This window comes from Pleuronectes platessa, chromosome 4 (genome assembly GCF_947347685.1).
Source record: "Pleuronectes platessa chromosome 4, fPlePla1.1, whole genome shotgun sequence".
In the NCBI taxonomy this organism is placed as follows: domain Eukaryota; kingdom Metazoa; phylum Chordata; class Actinopteri; order Pleuronectiformes; family Pleuronectidae; genus Pleuronectes; species Pleuronectes platessa.
This window is the reverse complement of record NC_070629.1, coordinates 10,595,721-10,616,492: the sequence shown is the minus strand read 5'-3', so window position 1 is coordinate 10,616,492 and position 20,772 is coordinate 10,595,721. Positions and strand designations below refer to the sequence as shown.

The following is a 20,772-nucleotide window of genomic DNA, read 5'->3' as shown; positions in this document are numbered from 1 at the left end:
CAGCTTTAAATTAACTGTATACAAAGTGCTATTACTATTTGCATATAGTCTAATCACCCCATTTGAGTTTTTTTTTCTTGTTAAGTGAGAGAAATCTAGTCTGTTTGGGGCCTAAACAAGTGCACTGAAGTCAGGTTGAATATCTGAGGTGGATATGCGAAGGACAGCTGACAGGTGATCATCAGTGAGAGAGGATCTGTATCTGGATTTGTTAAACTTCATCACAGAAAATGTTTGTTCACATATGTCAGTAGATCCAAAGAGAACCAACATCTTCTGAGCATGCCTCCTCACGTATGAAAAGTTCTCCTCTTTGAGAGAAGAATGAAACATTAGCAGTGATACTGACTTAAAGTGCTCTGCCAGCAGTGTACCTGCGGAGGTGATCCACTGATGGTGGGGCTTCTTTCAGTGTTGGCATGTGGTTGTGAATGTTACCCTCCAGCTGGCTTGAAAGAAACTGCAACTTTCTCATGAAAGTCTCACCAGGCTGTACATTTCATGGCCCTTGCCTTGCACCTTGGTATTTAGCTCATTCAGTAATGCAGTGACATCAACAGCAAATGCAAGATCTTCCATCCAGTCTGCATCTGAGAGCTCTGGGCTGTCCTTGCCTTTCTTTTCACAAAACTCTTGAATCTCTGCTCTCAGGTCCCATACTGTTTTAAGCACTTTGTCCAGACTGAGCCATCTGACAGCTGTGTGGTAGCCTATGTCCCCATGTTCAGTCTCATGCTCCTCCAAGAGTGCAACAAACTGTCTGTGATTCAGCTCTTGCCCTGATAAAGTTAACTAATTTAGTTACAACATCAGTAACATGATTCATTTTTAGCACTGACTTACACAACACCTCCTGATGTATAATACACAGGGTTCATACATATTTTTAACCCATGGATTTTCCGTGACTTTTCCATGACTTTCAATAACTTTAAACCAACTTTCCATGACCAAACATTTTGTCAGATCTCAGTGTATACATGCAAAAGAGACTAAATTTAGTATTTAAGCTAACAATGAGAATTTCAAAGCATACAGTAAACCTTGAATTACACAAATGAATGAGACAATAGTTTGATTGACGTCTGTTGTAACACATGGCATGTACTTTTCCATTTGTAGCCAAGCATGGTTAAATCTACACTTCCCTGGCGTAGTGCATTATCTCACCTGCTTCCCCACCGAACATTTCAATTAGTATGAGATAGTATGCCTGCTTATATTTTGAGCGTATTTCTTTTAAAAGCATATGAATTCATTAAAACTCAGCGTAAATGAACGACATGAAAATATGAATATAACAAATCTCCATGACTTCTCCAAAACTTTTGGGATTTCATTTTTTTCAAGCACTTTTCCAGGACTGGAAATAAACATTTAACAATTCCATGACTTTTCCAGGTTTTTCATGACCGTGGGTTAATTTCCCTCACTTTATCTTGCATCCGCTTCAAAAGTCGTCCTTTTTACTGACCGCATCGCTGCCACCTCCTCAGTAAAGTCTTTCGTCATCCCACGTACAAAGATGAGGAACTGGGCTGTGTCGCGGACATCACAGCCCTCATCCAGAGCCAAGGAGAAAAAGTCAAATCGACTACTTTCTTTAGCAGCTGAAGCCTGAGATTTCCCGCGATGTCCTCGATCCTTCTCGTTACGTTTCGTCCGTAAAAGTCTCTCCGTGCTTTGTCTCGTAATGGCGGTTCATATTGTAATCCTTAAAAACAGCGATCTTTTCTCCACAAACTAAGCACACGGCTTTCCCTTTGACTTCAGTAAATAAATACTTAGCAGTCCATGTCTGTTAAAAACTCTATCTTTCTTCTCTTAACGTGGGCTGACATTTTTGCGGACTTTAACAGCTAACTCACATCTCTTCTTAACTCCGTTCGCCAACACATCATCCGCTCGCGGCCTTCAGGATGTACGTCAGGTAAATGTTAAAAAAAGGCACCTTCAAAATAAAAGAAATATTGTTGTATTCTCTGCATGATGTTCACTTATTTACGTGTGATTCCTAATATTCCGTTGACCTCACGCGGGCCGGTCACAGACAGCCAAAGGGCCGGATGCGGCCCGGGGGCCGTACAATGCCCAGGTCTGATCTAGTGGTTGGTGGCTTCAGCACAGTCATCAACTATGCACACAGCATGGGATGTTGTGATTGCCAAAAACTATCCTTCAGTGTTAAGTCACTGTATTCACAGCTTGTACTTCTCCATGGGCATCAAGCAGCACAGATGTAGGCTTCCCAGAGGGTCAGTGCTTCAGATGACCCCTTCTGGAACCTCTGAGTTCAGACTGGAGCGAGGGAGGGAAGGAAAAAGAGAAAATACAGAGGGGTTGGTCCTCACAGCTGCAGTGTGAGGGACAATATATTTTGTTTATGATACAGTATGACAATGTGTGAAAACCATATGGAGAAACAGCAGGGATACAGAGATTCAGCTGATTGTAACACTAAACAATACGTTTAGTAGAGATAGATAGTAGATATGCTGTGTATGTAGATGGATGAATGGATGGAAAGATAGATGGAAAGACGGACGGACCGAAATACGGCCAGGTGGATAGATAGATAGATAGATAGATAGATAGATAGATAGATGGATGGATGGATGGATGGATGGATGGATGGACGGACGGACGGACGGACGGACAGACAGACAGACAGACAGACAGACAGACAGACAGACAGACAGACAGACAGACAGACAGACAGACAGACAGACAGACAGACAGGTAGATAGATAGATAGATAGATAGATAGATAGATAGATAGATAGATAGATAGATCAGCGGCTCCATCAGCACTGCATCAGTGTGAGTGGATTAGTTGTGGGCACAGACACGGGAGATGAGCAGCGCTTTAGTAAAGGGGAGGGGCGAGAGAGCATGCGGACCTATTGAGAGAGAGAGGCGGTTCAGCCCCGCTATGGTGTCAGCAACAGCAGCGGCTCGGGGAGTAGTACCAGACTACTGTGTTGTGCAGGGAACACGCACGACATAGCTGAAAACCGCCAGCGGAACAAATGAAAACGAACACTACTCTTCGTGTGGATTAATTCAGCAGCGAGACACTCGATCGAGGCGAGCGGCTCTGTGACCGATACTGGAGCGTCTGACGAGGAGCGGGGACATTAGCTACTGTAGGATAACACCGCTGAATGGTTCCTCTGGCCCCACCGCTAAGGTTAGTTAGCTTCCATGGCTATCCGTTGGTTTGGGGGAGGGGGGCGTCTGTCTGTTCTGTTGTTGGTCGACGGGCTCCGGCTATTCTTTGGAGGAGAAACACACACAGCAGTATTTACCTTTTCTACGCTATACGTTGCCACACGGGTCGTCGACCCCCCCGGGAAACGCAGTGTTAGGGCTCGGTTGAACTAGAGGTTTTTCCCACCTCCTTACAACCCCCCCTGGTTGACTGGATATCAGCAGCTAGTCCATTATTTTATAAATTAGGAACACGTGCTACATGGCTAGGCTAAGCTAGCCAACGGTGCTAGCTGCCCAAGCTAGCTGTCAGAACTGTGGAGTAGCTAACGTCAATTCGGCTGAACCCAATTAACCATTCATCCGTGTTATCTGTGTAAACACACCACATCAACCACAACACTACCAATAAATAGTGCCAACTTCCCACTTAGTGTAAATAATGGCCGTGTCGTCTGGCTAACTTCGCTAGCCTGCTAACTAAGCTATGCACAAAAGCTCCCGGTTAGTTAACATTGCTTTGACATCAAGTAGACTTGATGGGCTCCATCGAGAGCTAGGCTGTCGTTGGTCGGTGGCGCTGTGCTTTGTTGTCAGCTGGATGATAAGCTGTGATTTGCGTATTACTGTTGTATAACCAGCTTGATGTCAAGTCACTGACCCGAGGAAGTGGGAGCGTTGGGTGAGTTAGCGTTAAATGGCCGGTTGTGACGGGTTGTTGCTGTTGTGACAGCATTACACGGGCTTGAGTTGGAATGCGGTTCTCAAGCTCAGTATTTCTAATATTGTAACGTGGTTTATAGGCGAGGTGTTGAAATGGGTTTGCATGTGTGTAATGTAGCACAGTTTGCTGCTAAATCCCGATGTTTCCTTTGCCAACTGAGCGTAATGTTGTCAAACTTTCAGAGGAGGCTCAAATTCACAGACAGGTTGTTGACATCTTGTCAAAGCCAGTAGACAAAACAGACCACAATGAGACGACCAGTGACATTCAAAGTAAACATGTGTTGTTGTGGTACAGTGTGTAAGTTGGGTTTTGTCAGCTCTCTAGCCACTTCCATAATAAACATCCTTGTTTATTATTCTTTCTGGGTTTGACTTATCAGTGTGAGAACATTTCAGGGAGACTGAATTTAAAGTCACTTGTGCCTCTTAGGGACGGTGTCGTCAGTGTATACACAGTTGTATTATGTATTTAATCTAACATCCACAGTTTGAATGAATATAAAAACACAGAACTCTAGAAATTTTTAATTGTATTCGTTTTTATCTTGTGCTGTAACTAATGAGTATTCGATGGAGAAACAACACTAAGAAATTCTGAACCTCTTTCCGTTTACATAAAATGTATTGCTTAGGTGGACATTACTTTTGATTAGAATCCTTTTTTGTTCATTTTGTGGAGATTTTTCTGGCTCGTCACAATTTATAGACTGGAACATTGACCTGACCTTCGTGCTCATTTACTTCTCATTTGACCGAGTGCCCGTTGAGCTTTGTCAGCAGTCAAACAATGTTCAACATACTCACGCACGTCACTGGAACTGCTTCTTTGTTGACAGATTTGTTCTCTTTAACATTTGAAAACATATGATATCACCTTCTGCTGCTGGCATTCGGACATAAAGGTAGTTGGGTTTTTTCCTTCCTTTGAGATGCCTGTCTCTGAAATATTTTTGTACAGTCCCCCAAAAAGGATATAATTGTAGTGTGGTGGCAACATCCCTGACACCTCTGACCATAACTACACCATAATTCTGTGCAATTAGTGGTAAGTCAAACATAAGGAAATATAAAACCAAAGAATAAGGAAGACATACTTTAAATCTTAACAAATATTTGGCTCAATGCTTGTTCAACTCATTTTCATATATATATATGTTGTGATGGGTATTATTTTAAGTGATTCAGACAGTATGACTTGGTATGTGTGACAAGGCCTTATAGAGAGCACAAAGACTGACATTGCTGGCTATGTGCTCTCTTAGTACATTTTAAGCTTTGCCGTTTGCATGAGATATCTCCCCCCCCATCCAAAAGGGTAATGGGGACAAAGATAATCCTGTGCTCTGTGAGGTGCCTTAGGGAGACCAATTCGCTGCTAGCTCAATTTATGCTTGAATTATGAAACGCAGCATAGTTATGAAACTGTAAAGTGGAGAGTTCTTGCTGATTATATTGTCTGTGAAATTCCTCACAGTGAATTGTTGCATGAGGAAACGCATGTTGCATCATCATGAACCACAGAAGATTTCCGTAGAATTTAAGTTTGCCCTTCAAAATCAAAGCTGTCAAAGATTGACATCTAAAATTGACATCTAAATTTGTTGAGACCCCCTGAACCAGTTGGAGATCTTATGAGCAAGTGAAGTTGGGTTTGGATGCAGAGGGAGAGTGGGGTCGGGGCTGCATGGAGAATATGAGAGGGAGATGGCACTGGCATGGCTTTGTCGAAGCCTCTAGGTATGTAATGCAAAATCAAGATGTATTGATAAAAGCAGTATTGTCTTATCTGAAAATTTGGTGATATACCAGAAAAGTCCATTAACCACCCATCCCTGTTTACTGGACAAACCCTGTGTTTATGTTTTCCATTTTGACCATTTTTGTTATTGTGTAATAATTATGAAAAAGTATTAAACATTGTATAGACATGTTGTAAACAGTCTACAGGAATGTTGCTCTAGCTGCTCGGCTGTTTTTGTTTCATTGGAATATAACACTGCTATATGAATGAGGGTTTGTTTTGGATGCCATCCTCGACAATGACATGAAGTGAAACGATCTTTTGATCTTGTAGAGCTGAAGAAACACTCCATTCATTGAGGTTATCAGTTGTGTTACAATGTGACTGTTCTTATCTGGCAAACTATCTGTGACAAGATGAACAGGGATATTTATTCATGACAATTGACTGGAGCTTAGTAAACCTGTTCATGTAATGTATGCCCTCTTCTGATACACATATAGTTTTTTTGTAATGTTGTCCAACACCACAGAAAAGTGTTTGTTTATCTGAGTATCATTTATTTACATTTAGTAGGTAACATCATATTTGCACATGGTGATTTGATTTAAAAATGTAAAGTTTTTGTTAATAATACACTGAAAATATGAATCCATGGATAATACATTGGATTTATTTACCTTTCCCCTACTGAAAGAAAGAAAGGACCATAACACTTATACACTTACTTATAATATTGCACCGGTTTAGAAGGCACCATGTACAATTTACATTATTGGACCTTTCTCTTTTATAATAATGAGAAATTGGTATTATAACAAAAATATTCCTAGTGTAATCAATATCAAATCAGAAATTGAATAGTTTTCGGCCCTTGAAAATCTGGATTAAATCATTTTAGGAGATCAGTGGCAATACACAGCCGCACTTAACTGATCTGCTTGCTTGATCTGTGTTTGAGCTTTATAGCAAACATTCACACACATGCCCCTACACACCTGGTATTGGACGGCTCTGAGTGTGCGTTTCACCCATGGCATTGAAATGTGGCCCCACATACATCTCAAGACCGGGTCTCAGATCAGATTTTACCGTTCCGCCTATACAAACAAACACGTCCGTCATTTCTGGTCACGAAGACCAAGTTATGTTGTTTTTACGAAAGTCTGAGTGCACAAGTCTGTCCGATAGCATGTGTCTGTGTCGGCATGAGCGGGCGAGCAAAAGAGAGCTAGACAGACGAGTCAGGAGAGTCTGAATGAATCTTGTGAAGCTGTGAAGAAAGAATTTTGTAGTAGTGATCATTATGGGGTGATCAGTATTATTATTGTGGAGGTGGTCACAAACAAATTAAGAGAAGAGAAAAAATGCATTTGATTCATAGTGAAGCTGCTGTGTTTGTGTTCACTCTATTAAAAAAATTGTGGACACATATGGCCCAGACCACCTCCGGATGTGTTCTGGCATGATCGGATCTTTATATGATCTGCATGCGTTCACACTTGTATTTAGTGCTGTCCACTTGTGATCAGATCAAAAAACACATGTTGATACCAAGCGTGTACGGGGCACTGATATCCTGATTCAAGACGCTGAATGATGGCTGATAAGAGCTGACTACAGCCACCACCTACACCTAAAGTCCATCACAAAATTATTTCCTTTTAATCAGTGCCCTTTTAATTTAGGCAAATCCAGTCATTTCTCTACTCTGATTTAACTGCAGATGAGCATTTAACGCTGCATATTGAGCCTAAATTTCATATTTACATGAAACAGTGATTATAGGGATATGACACAACTGTGGTATGTTGCGGTGCACTTTATGAACCCTTAAGTTAACATGCAGAAACCAAAGAGGGAAATATGAGGCAGTCACCGTGAAACTGCCTCCGAGGCGCATTCTCCCTTCCCATCCGGTTTCCCTCTCACTGAATGAGTAACCCCAGCTGGCTAGCATTTCTTGCTCACTAGTGGACTGCACCTGGTAGGTTTTGTTTATGGAGAATGTTATGCTTGACTCAGTGTGGTAGAATATTATGATCAAGCACAGCTGGTCTAGTGCGCCGCCTCAAATTACTCACAATCAAAAGTGCCAGTGGACTGGACACAGTGCCACCTCAGTTCAAGTGGCTGTGTGGGAATGAAGTTGAGCAGTTCTATTTTCAGTAATGTCCAATTGGAAAAACCATAATTGTGGCTTGATGTCTCATTCAAAAGTAGCCATTAGCCTGTAGCCCTCGTCTACTCTGGTGTTTATATTTAAAAGCAAACAAATAATTAACATTATTGCACCTACATGTAGCACGTGTAGTTTGGCTGTTTAAAGCTATGGGTTTTTACCCCCATGGTTGAATGCACCAATTGTAAGTTGCTTTGGTTAACTGCGTAAGCTAAATGATAGGTAATGTCATAACCTTATTTGTAAGGCAACGTTCAGAGCAAGACTGCTCTATTAGACTGTGAACCACTTCCCTGTGATTATGTCAGTGAAGTTCCCACAAATATGTTTCTCATTTAGTTTTGATTTGACCTTCTGTCCTGTTCATCCCTAACTAGCTCCAATGGGTTTAAAATGCCCATACTGTGCTTTTTGTTTTTTGCCTTTACTGTGTCATGAGTCCTTCCCTCCTACGCGACTTGAATATCTTGTTTACCTGACCTGAACAAACCATAATGTAAACAGGAATTTTTCAGTGCCTTCATTGTGTTAACATTTGTATTGTGTTGAATTTGTGTAAGAACTTTAGCGAATCTTTGGAGACACTTAGGCTCTGTCTGTTTAACACATGGCTTTAACATGTGTCTTAGGTTGTTGGTTCACATCTGGCATGAGCATGCATCACACATGTGATTTGAGTGACAGATTTGGATCTGAGCTCACCTTCTTGCTGTATATGCAAATAACCACATGCGTGTGTGTGTGTCTTTTTGGGGCAAACTGGATTTCCTGTTAGACTTGGCTGTGACATGTTCTGTACTACATGTGCTACAAACAGTGTGGAGAGTTCTGTAAACAATGGAGTCAAACGTTGTGATGAAACGGTTCTAGAATAACCCCCAATACATTTTCTGCATTATATTCTGTGTAAAAATGCTGGTAGATTAAAATCAGTGGACTAATGAGGCATTTAAGCTACCAAATTTACTTTTTTATGTTTATTTATCAAACTACCGTTGTATTTCGTCCTTCATGTTTCAGTTTTTAGATATACTTGACTAAAATAGATGTTCAGAGACAATGATTATTCTTAGGCTTTTTCTATTTAGATTTTCTCTTGTCATGAAACGAAGTTGCTGCTAAAGAGTCACCCATATTTAAAAATACTAAACGAGAGGCAAACAGCAGATTAGCAGAGATTAAAAAATGGCTCTGTGGTAAGTGATTCACTTGACTCCATTACGCAACACAGATGACAGCATGTTACAGGACATTGCTCTTGTTTGTGTGTAGGCTAGAGCTGTGGGCAGCATTTAGGGAAATCTGGCAGTTTGAGACCGTCGGCATTGGTTGATGTCTGCGCTCACGAGGCCAGCACTGCAAACACATATGCAGACATTTACTTTTTTGTATTTTCAGTCTTCTTTGCTCGAATTAATAATATATAAGTATCAAATTGTTTTTCTTCTGTAAAAAAACATCAGCATAATACTGGCTTTATATATTAGCAATCAGCTGCCCTGCTCTGAATATCAACTGAGCCTAGGCTATTGAAGAAGCCATATCAGTTGACCACTGGTGGAATTAAATTTTCTCATATTAGCCCTGTTTTGTGTGAGGAATGTGTGTTTAGCACAGTTAGTTTTTGTTAGATTCTGGAAAGCATGTTGAGCTGCCAAGGGCACACACTTCGGGCTCGATGATCTAACTGTTTAAATACGAATGGAGTGATATGTGAAAGGTATGAAGGCCTACCTAGAAAGTAATTACAGGTTATGGTGTGCAAGTGTGTGGGAAGATTAAACTCCTGCCTTGACATGTGCTCTGGATCCATGGACAGCGCAGTTTTGAACAAATTAGTCCTTTGAATACATCAAAACACGGAGATGCTGCTGTGATGTATGCTCAGTGTTTTCAGATGTTTCCTCCACTGAACGTTTTCTCGTTTTCTTTTGTCCATAATTCAAAACCTTGTGTATCAAATCTATCTGGGATGTTTTGTTTGTCATGTTATCTGTAAATAACACAGGCATGTATGGCCATTAGTATTTGGCAGTGCAAATATGCACGCACACGCACGCACACACACACGCTTGAACCCTCATGCATTAATGGAAGCTCTGTGGGGCTGCTGTCATGAGGGGCAAACAGAGGCTCTCGGGTTGCATGCTGCCATACAGACGCACATTTCAAAGCTTGTGAATAATTTAGTAGCAGTGAGGAGGAAGTAGGTCAGCTCGGCAGTACTTCTCAGTTTTATGTCCTCTTCCTCATGATGGAGAGCTGAATGTCAGGTGGACTTAAAGAGCAGAGCCAGCTGGGAATAAAGAGGGATTCGTAAGGCGACACCTCTTACATCACAGAGATGTTGTCACACTGTCCTGAACAGAGGGATGTTTTGTGAAGTGCTTTCTATGTGGATCCACTGAGAATAAATTTGTGCATTAATAATTAACACATTATTTTGCTTTCATTACTTGATCAGTGATCTATTATTCCTTAAACATGTATACTTTCTGACATTTTTGGGGGCAACTATTATCGAGGTATGAATTAGGGATGGGCATAATTAATCGACGATCGATTAATTGATCATTAAGAATTTCGTCGATGAAATAATTTTTTCATCGAGAAATTCGCTAATTACACATTTGACCACGGGGGGCAGTGTTTGAAAAAAACGCCACAGTCCTACTCAGTTACCTGCGACTGACTGCGAGTTACCGTGTAGTTCCATTTCCAAAGTAAACATGAAGAGGTCACGGCGAAGTGTTGCATGGGACCATTTTGAGTTAAAAAAATGATTTGGTTCACTGCCAACACTGCGAAGCTCTCCCAGAGACTGGGGGAGACGAGGAGCCTGCGTTGTCTGACACGGACGAGGGCAGCGCAAACACCGGAGCCGCGGCCAGGCTAGCCAAGTTAGCACGGAGCTACCTGTGTATCAGGGCGACGTCAGGCCCCTCAGAGCGGGTTGTTCGGCGGTTGGACTGACGGTCACCAGGCTGCGTTCGCGTCTGACCCCAGAGCATGTTAACATGCTCATCTTTCTCAACACAAATCCGTAGGCTGGTGCTGAAGTTGTATGTGAGTTACTGGTTATTTTTATGAAGATTTCTCGACTCGGTACCTTGTTTGATAGTTTTGAGTTACATTTGGCAAAACCTGTCAGACCTAAGTATTATATATTTGTAGTTGTTGTTTAACATTATGTTTTTTTATATTATTATTATTTTATTTTGGAAGAAAAAAAAACGAGGGTCAGTTATGTTTAGTAGCACCGGCTTCTAGCTGTGCATATTTTTTTTCATCTTGTAATAAAGATCTTTTTTCCGCTGCATTTTAATGTAGCTTATAAAAAGTGAATTTTTGAACTTGAAAATATTAATGATTAATCGAAAATAAGTCATTAACTCTCCCGACGAAAACAATTTAATCGAACGCCCATCCCTAATATGAATTAAATTGAATTAAAACAACACACAACCAGGCGGAGCTAATGTGTTGTTAGATGCCTGAATAAATATTAGATATTTTCTGACTCAATTTGAGTACGAAGGTTTAAATTGAATGTTTCCTACAAAAATAGGCTTAGCATCTCTAATTCATAAGAGTATAGTATCTAAATATTATTGTTGGATACAAAAATATTTTCTGATTAATCATCTAAAAGTTAAAATATTGATTCTTCAAATGCCATGGTCAGTCTAAACTGTCTGCGGGGACTTTTTGTACTTCTTGTTGGTAGATTAGTCAGGGAAAAATGCAAAGTTCCTACAATGTGCACAAAAAGATTATCTGACGCGGCCTACGCATATCCAATAGCACGAGATGGACAGAATTAAGATCTGAGCTCTGTTTGTGTTTGCTGAGACCATATCCCTCACTCCAAGGTCTGACTGGCTACAGAAGTCAACTGAACAATGTGGATTCTACATCTACGGCGGTGCGAGTATGACGCTGGTCTGATGCCACCACAAACGGTGCAGATGAATTGGCAAGCAGGATTTCAGTGTCTGCTCTCTCTCTGCTAGGAGTGATCATTTAAGACATTACCGTGTCAGTACATACTGTATTTGGAGCAGCTGCTACTGATGGGAGATTTTGTAGCTGCATGGGACAGCATGTCATTTTAAAAATGCATAAGCAGGGCTCTAGAATGTCACCATTTAGTGTCATTTTGAGAATTTTGTATAACTATGTGCAGCTGTCAAATATGCCCCCTGTTTTTGTTTCAATTATCAATGTATAGGCTATATAACCTGTAATAGCAGACTCCTTATACCTGAAGCAAGGTGGAGTCTATACACACACTCATACAGGCACGGGGCCCCGCCCCCACCCACTCATGCCACTGTTTCATGATCAGAGCAGAAGCAGCAGTTGGTTTGTACCGTGCTGGAGTTTACTGTGACTTCCCTCCACACTCCTGCTGACCGGCACTAATAAACGCCAAACACGCATCACAAATTATTAGGACCTGATTAGTAGACGTGTTTGATTAGCTCCAGAGTTTATAAAGCTGCATTTAAACATCATGAAAAATGAGTCATCAACATTTTGGGTGAGCCCAGTACAACATGAGTCGTGACGTGAACAGGCAGGAATCATTCATGATCCGACACCATTGATTAATTACTAAATACACGATTGTAAGTTTGTCATCTAAATCAAAACAGTCCCGCCCTGTTTACAGAGCTAGTTACATATATCCTGGGCCAAATATTTATTCAAAAGCAATTCTTGTTCACAGAGCCAGAAAGTCGATTATATTTATTGTTTTGGTTCTGTGAGTGGGATATATTGAGGATATTCTAATAATTTTAATATAATTCAAATGTCACACTGACTATTTTTAAGAATCGAGAGTTCATTGCTCTTTGAAAGGGTGTCCTGACTGGCTTACCATAATATTTTCAATAATGCACCAAGTTAGGTTTCCTTACAAAGTTTACAGCTTTAGTTTTTTTGTGTGTCTTTCATATCCAAGCAAAATTGGTATTGTAGACTGACATGTCCCTTACTGAATGGATATTGAATCAAATCTGAACTGTGTGAATCATAATCTAATCGATTTGGGAAATCAGTGTTGATACCCAGCCCTGACTAGCCCCGATTAGGGCTGGGTATCACCATTTACCTAAAGTTACAAAAATAACTGTGCAAAATAGCAGATTTCAGAACATCATATGACACGATTCTCAGCACAGAAGAGGACTAAATCTGATGTCAGAGGGTCCCTGTATGTGGACACAGTTGAGGACGCGATTAGAACCAGACTTGAGAGAACTACCTTGTACGAGGTTGATGCCAAAGGATTTGATTTCGGTGACTGGAGGTCAAAGGTCAAGGTAAGAATGACCTCATGTTACTGTGTTTCAGTTGTCAAAGGTAATGGTTACAGTGACTTATATATGGAAAAAAGGTATGTAGAAATATTTACGAAGAGGCTGTTCTGGTTGATGGAGGAATACAACAGTTGTGCGGTAATTCTGGTTTGGTTGAAAATCGTACATGAATTGACGGCTGAAAGTTGACTATTATGGTGTTTTCATTTGCAAATTCTAACAGTACTTTGTGAAAGCCAATGCATTTGAACTTTTGCCTTGGCCTATGTCTGTGTGGTTTTAATGGGGTTCTAAGAAAAAAACACTGTTCTGCGCTTTCACTGTGTGGTTTGATACATTTGTATGTCGGTGTCTCCCAGAGGAATCATTCATAGGCAGAGACATGGGGCCTCATTTATAAAACAGTGCGTAGGATTTATACTTAAAGTGTACGTGTGCTCAAAGGCCGAAAATGGCTTTCGCAAAGAATTATTCAAATTTATATAATGGTGCACACACACTCTTGTAGGCAATGTTCCCTTTATAAGTCACCCTCCACAAAGTCCGCCCTCCCTTTAAAGCACATAATGATTGTAAAATTATCCTGCTGACCAATCATTGTTTATGGTGAATCATGGCATCAAGCGTTGAAAAGAAGAAGCACATCTTTCTCTTTCTATCGCTCCCATCGAGGTGTTTGTTAGGGACGTGGCGGTGAAGAAAGACAGATTGTGTGGTGGTCACAGCAGTGATGTCATTTATATAAGATTCAATTCACCTTCTCATGTCTGCATCAACACTTTCCCGTCTCCAAAATGTACGTAAGCAAGGGTTAGAGTTTGCGTAGAAGTGTGCACCTTCTCTCGTCGATATTTGCGTGGGAAGAGGCGTACGCACAAAATGAGGTCTGATAGATGCGTACTCAACAATTATAAATGAGGCCCCTGGTCCTGAAGTTGGGATACATCATTACCTCAATATTTGTGAACTATAATTGAAGTTACAAAAGCACCTACCGATGGTTATAATTAATCGATCAGAGTAATGAGTAATGAATGTTGACATGTTTGTGTGAACAGAGAGAGTAGGATCTGTATCCCTCAGTGTGTACTGGTGGAGTGCCTGTGCCTCCATGGTTACAGGGAGTTGAAGTTGGCTGAAGCAGTGTGTGTAAAAGCCCCGGTTCCATGCCGGCCAGCAGGGAGGGGGAGGGTAGAGCCTTAAGTAATTTCACACAGTGTCGCTGAGACGGCCGGCAGCAGGGGAACAGGCAGGAAACCCAATAGTTGCTCTGTTGTCCAGCATGGATACAGCTGGACGGCCACATCTGGAGGGACTGGCCCTGTTCAACTGTCTCCTTCTACAATGCTTGTCTCCTTCATGTCAAACATGCACTTTCACAGTCTGTGCGTGGGGAATTTACTGATGGTGGATACAATCTGACTAAAAATGAAATATATGATTCTATATTCTGTAGCCAATATTTTTCTCGGTTGGTTTTAATGGTGTGATGATAACAATTTAATGATACCAAATGCATGTGTCCTTTACTTTTTAATGTAGTTTTGTGGTATATTCCTAATATCAAAAGAATGCAGTTTGTTCTATCATTGCCAATATTGTTTTAAGTGAATCCTGGTTTGATAATAATTATATTCTTGGCCTACCCAGTTATAACACAGTCCTTTGTAGCTGATTAAACCACATTAAACTCTGTTAACAGCTTACGTGTCCAGTCTCATGTTGCCATGCCTTTGTCGACCATCTGGGATGTAGAAAAGCCACATTTCCGCAAATAACAAGAAATGTTATTAAATCAGTTCTAAATCCAATTCATAAAATCCCAAGCATTTAGGTTATAGTAACAAAATGGTGAATCATGCTGCGAAAAAAAGGAATCTTCTTTTGCTCCAGTGCATCATGACATTAGGGGTGCACGATTAGTCGACGTCGTCGACAAAATTCGATGACAAAAGTAGTCGACGACGGATATACTCGTCGATGAGTCGTTGGTTACGTCATAGCGCCCGTTGTTCGTGCCGTGCCGATGAACTAAACGTTGTTTTATCGGAGGTGCTGATTGAAACCGCTGAGTAGTGAGCCATCTCGCTTCCTTCCTATCTCTGAAAGTCGCGCATGTGCAGTAGTGACAACACATTGGCCAATGGCGGCGTGCGCTGCAACAGCATCGCGCAACAGGAAGTCCATAGTTCGGGAGAACTTCACCCTCAACATGGCCCGAAAAAAACTACCTGCATTATGTGTACGGTGGACCCGCTGTACACTGGTCAGCTCGTCGGAACGCTTACAGCCGGGCCGGACGAGCAGGATGGCGGACACGCGCATTTGAGGAGGAGGAGGTTTGACATCGTAACGTAAACGATGCAGACTCGCCTTGGTAAAATGGCCTGTTAGCTAGCTTGCTACATAATATCTACCTGTGCGCAGGATTCTAGAATCCATTACAAAATTTGGTTTAAACTTTTTTTTTTACGAGTTTAAAAGCGTAATGTTATCCTAGTGCCGGACAAACATCTTTTTTAATTACAATTATTTAGTCCAAAGAAGACTGTAGTTTCGTTTGTTGATGCTACTTTCCCTGTCCTTTTTGTTAACAAGAAAATTGGAATTTTGAAATTTAATATATTTTTAGTATCAGCACTTTTCCTGTTCTTGGTTCACAGAAAAAGGGAAACTTAAATTATATATTTTTTGTTGCTATTATCACTTTGCCTGTCCTTGGTTTTAAATGGACAAAAACTATATTTTTCTTTGCTTTTGTGTCAACAGTACACTAATGTGCAGCAAAGTTTATTAAAATACTTTTTTTTGCATGAAGTATCGATCTTAATTGTCTTTATTTTCAGTCATCACATGCGTCTAACAACCTCAAGCTAAATTTAAAAGCTGTTGGCTAAATAAGAGCAATTGAGAATTTGTGTCATTCATAATCCGATTAGTCGATTAATCGTTTCAATAATCGATGACTAATCGACTATTAGAATAGTCGTTAGTTGCAGCCCTACATGACATGCAAGTGCACATCCCTGGGGGATCACTTTGTACTATGAACTGTGAATTTCTGCTGTTTACCTTAAAATTGCTGCAATGGAAGATGAAATAGTTGCTGTTGAGATGCTTTTTTAGAACTATAAAAATCAAGAATTACAAATCGCTGTGTAGTGTTTTGGCATGTAATTCAGCTTTTAGTCTCTTAAATTCATTCCTTGATATAGACATCTTGGATTGTATTTCATCGGCTAACTGGTATATGAAGCAAAAGCTCTAAAGGCACCCCCCAGGGGCTCTTTTCTGCTAGACATAGTTTTAATTGATAATAGTATATTATTATAACATATGTTTTGATTCTGAAGATTTTAAATGGTGAGCCATGTCTGACACTGCTACAGCCAAAGGTAATGTTACAATTGTTCACTTCTTAATGCTGCCTCCATTTTCAGTTTTTACAGTCGCCTCTATTGTTTTTACTGTCGTTAAAATGATGGAAAGGGTTGTTCCGTCAGTTTCACAATGAAAGCTTAGACATGCTGTGGTTAAGGGACATGATTGTACCTCTTCCCGTCAGACAAATTACAGCTGTGTCAAAGTTGAATGTGTGTTCACACTTTTCTCACAGCATCCTCCGTTGCTGATTTTGTTTTTTATTGTGGCCGCAGAGTTCCTGTATGAAAGTTGAGCGGTATGATGAGATCATTTGGGGGTGTTGGGACGTTTTCCCCCGTTTGGCACTAACAGCAATGCTTAGGCTGCCGGCCTCTCAGGAGCTGCACAAAGGCAAGAATAATTCTATCACCTGCTGCTTTTTAAGGCCGATCTCTTGTCACCTACCATTTGAATTAACTTCCCTGTCTGACTCCCCATTCTGTCTTTCTTATTTGTTCTGTAATGGTTGGAGAAATTTGACTGGCAAGATGAGGTTTGTTACATTACATGGTGTTGTTGCATTCTTGTTGCATAATTGTCAATATATTAGCTTGTGATCATGTTGTCTGCTGTGTTTAAAGTTAAGCATAATAAAATATCTTGCATTGCTGGTTGGCAGTGGAAAGGGGTTTGCAATAGAGTTTGGGACACTACTAGGGTTTTTAAAGGAGCTTTCAGTAATCCTCCAATTTTTTTACTGGCTGTTGTACTGTGATTTTCTTCTGTTATTTAGCTTTGTTTTGGTTAGTTTATTTCTTACAGTGCTGCTATAAACACCGACCAAGAGGAATGTATTATTAGTCTTCAGACTGAGTTTCTGAAAGCAGTCTAGAAAAACATTATTAATCGTCTAGAAAAACATTATTCACCATTCAAAGCCAGTTATTCACTAACTGGCTTTGCATGGTACCCTGGATAATAGCTGTGTTATAGGGAGCCCCACTGATAGTTTTGATAAAAAAAAAAATGAGTGAGGTCACTTGGAAAAGGCTTAAGTGTTTCCATGGTGTCTGCCTTGAGGCGGATTAAACTTGTTTCTGCACCCTGACCCTTGAAAACCTCTTGGGGCCCCAATACTGAAGCATCAGTGGATTAAGTGCATGAACTTTTATTTCCTTGTTAAGAATATTGGGTGGATAGGAAGGGAGGCTAAGTGTGAGAGTAGAGCAATCCGTTACTGCAGATGAGGGTTGAAACCAATGCAGAAGCTCCCCAAGAATTCATAGGAAGGCTGCTTAACGACTAAATATACATTGATCGCAAAAGTCCTCTGGTTCCTGTCTAAAATTGGGAAGTTGTTACATTAATTTTACAAGATCTTGGGGTACAAATAATAAGTGACTTTGTGTGTGTATCTTCAAATTTGATCTGGACCACCCACGCTCTAAGTAAATATTTGTAAAATCAGTTTGAAAGCGAGTGCTTGCATTCAGGAATAGTGTTAGGGTGCACTTCGGTGTTGAGGGTGAGTGAGTGAAAGAGTAAGCTAGCGAGAGCCTGCTTGTACGGGGCCCTTCGGTAATGAGGCTCCAGGCAGATAAATCCTTATGAGACCTGACAGGGTGCCACATTCCTAGGCTGAGAGTCCCAGCAGCCCCCCTCCCCTGAGCAGAAAGTCTCCAGGGCACTGCTTTATAGACTTCTGATGTTGTTCCCAGACCAAGCTTTATGCCCATTACAGTTCACTCATCTGCCTTTTCACAACAGCTCCATGCCTTTGAATGTAGCCACCATCTCTTTTGGCCATCATAGTAATTGCAGGAGTCTCATCCTCAACAGCTCAATTCCGTAATGTGTTTTTCCCCACTGTAAAAATACTGGCAAGGTATTCCATGGACATACAGTTTAAAGTGTGTTATTGCTGTTAGAGTGATTGATCACATGCGTTCTATCAAGGTCAAAGACATGCTATTAAGGCTCTTATCAGAAAATATGTTACAAGCTGTTGATTCTCTCATTCTCCTTACCAAGTCAGACCAGACAGGGATCTGATTAACTGTTTATGTCAGTGGAATTAAACTGTTGTTTGAAGTCAGCCTCCTGCTCTCCTTGGCAGGCTGGACGCTGTCTGTGTTTTCCGTGCTAGTATTTCCATAGCCATTCCTAAAATGGAGAGGGAGGGAGGGAGGGTGGGGGTGGGTGGGGGATAAGAGGATGAAATGTTGGCTTGCACCTCTGAAGGCTGAGGCCCACTCTACTCTATGGAGAAGACGAAAGCAAAAGAGAGGGGAGAAAGGAAAGCACGCTAGCGTGAGGTGACTGAGTTCATTCGCAGTGTTGGCAGCGAGCCATTGACTTGCCTGTGGGTGTCTGTAGCCGTGCCAGTGCATGTGTTGAGCCTCTCGTCTGGAAGGCCCCATTCGCCTCAGAGTTTATGTCAAAGCTAGCTCATTGTGTTGGCCCTCTCATCTTGATTCAGGTTTTTTTGTCCTCTGCAGATCTTGTGACTGAGTTCAGATTTGTTTTCCTCCTTCTCAGGGGAATCTCTGCAGACTGGACTGTCATCAAAGACATGTGTCCGCATAGGATGGCTTATCTCACCCTCTCTTTGTCTCGCTGTCCTTTTTTTCTTCCCTTTGTCGAGCATATTTGTATTCCGTGTCAATATCGTGACTTTTTCCTCATCTAGTATTACACCAGCTTTTTAGAACTACTCGAGGACTTCAGCACTCCCCTTTGTGTGCTGTGTTTATCCAGGTTTGTCAGACCCAAAAACGAGCACTACTGCACCAGTTTTTGAAAATATTGAAAGCCACAGTTTAGACTTCTTGACACAAAGGCACAGAGTCTAGTTGTTGTGAGACTTTGAGCAGTGTTTTCCTACCCAGTGGCCTCTCTGAGCCCATGTTTACAGAGCTCCTCTGTTCCTTAAAAGCAGAGCCATGTTCAGCCTTTCATAACAGAGCCCTTTGCGTAACTGAAATCAAGTGACACTGTGTTTGTGACAGTCGAGCAGCAAGGAACAGGAGCTGGAAGATAGTGCCTGTTTTTGTTCAGAAAAAGAGTCAATGATAGAGTGAGAAGATGGAGACTGGCACCATAAGTTATCCTGGGCCAACGATTTAGGCACATGCTATAAAAAGTGCTTGTTTATTAGTGGTTGCAGAGGTTTTAACTCGGATCCAAGTCTAGGCTGGGAAACTTTTTGAAGGTAACTAAGACTAAACTGTGGCCATCAGTGGAGATAATTGACAAAGCTTGTAAGCCAATGTTACACAGCTTAAAGATCACCATTGTCTTAGAGTTTGACCAAAGAAATATTTTTTAGGTTTAATTATATAATAATATAATATTAAATTGTGTAACAAAATTAAACATCATCTTAATAATCATTTTACCTAATTAATAGTATGAAATAAACTGTTTTTACTCATAATCACTAGAAGTTATTAATGTGTTCATCTAAATGTCCCTGATTTGGAAACAGATTGTCAAATCTCATTCATAGTCATCTAGATATAAAATATGTGTGTATAAGTTCAGTGGTGGTAGCTAGTCCATTCAATTACCAAAATCCACTACACTCAGAGCACTTTGCTGCCCTGTCAAGATTTTGTTCAGTGCCATGTCGAGAGCCCGTATTTCTGCCACCGTGCCTCATGTGTGCCTCACACATTGCTGAAACATGAGCTGTGGGAGAGAGGCATCATTAGTCAGTGGCTCATAGAAATGGCAGGAGTCCTAATTTCTCTGTTGGCAGGAGTCACAGGGACACATATCACGAGTATTAGTCCAGCCACTACTACTATCACAGGCTTTTTGGACTGCCTGACAGTAGTACAGTAGAAGTACAGAGCTGATCTCTTTTTGTCTGGACTTTGAGAGTCATATATGTATTCCCATTGAGGTTTGAGGCTGGGAAATATTTGGTTTTAAGCATAAGAATATATTTTATGTTGATCAATATCAAAATGAAGTTCAAGGGTCATATTTACTCAAGGTTTGAATTTTACCTAGGTCTCATAGAGGTTTGTTATTGTTCAATACTTTACTTTAACCAATAACTACACCATCCACATTTACTTATTCGCTGTCGGTATTGATCCTGGCAGTTGTGAGACAGTAGTGACTGAAAAGGCAGACAGTAGCGACTTCTGCACGAGTTTAGTCTAATGTGCTGTCAGTTTGAGACTGCAAATTGGACTGGCTGGTGTAATTTCAAA

At 41.0% G+C, this 20,772-nt stretch overlaps 1 protein-coding gene across 9 annotated transcripts in view; it reads left to right on the top strand.

Annotated features, from left to right (window-relative positions):
• The first annotated feature begins 2,922 nt into the window (after positions 1-2,922).
• Positions 2,923-20,772, top strand: part of ncor2 (nuclear receptor corepressor 2) — an 85,892-nt gene continuing 68,042 nt past the window's right edge. For all 9 annotated transcript variants that reach the window (XM_053421848.1, XM_053421851.1, XM_053421849.1 and 6 more), the window contains exon 1: positions 2,923-3,190. The gene's annotated coding sequence lies outside the window, so the exon portion shown is untranslated. The remainder of the gene's footprint in view (positions 3,191-20,772) is intronic.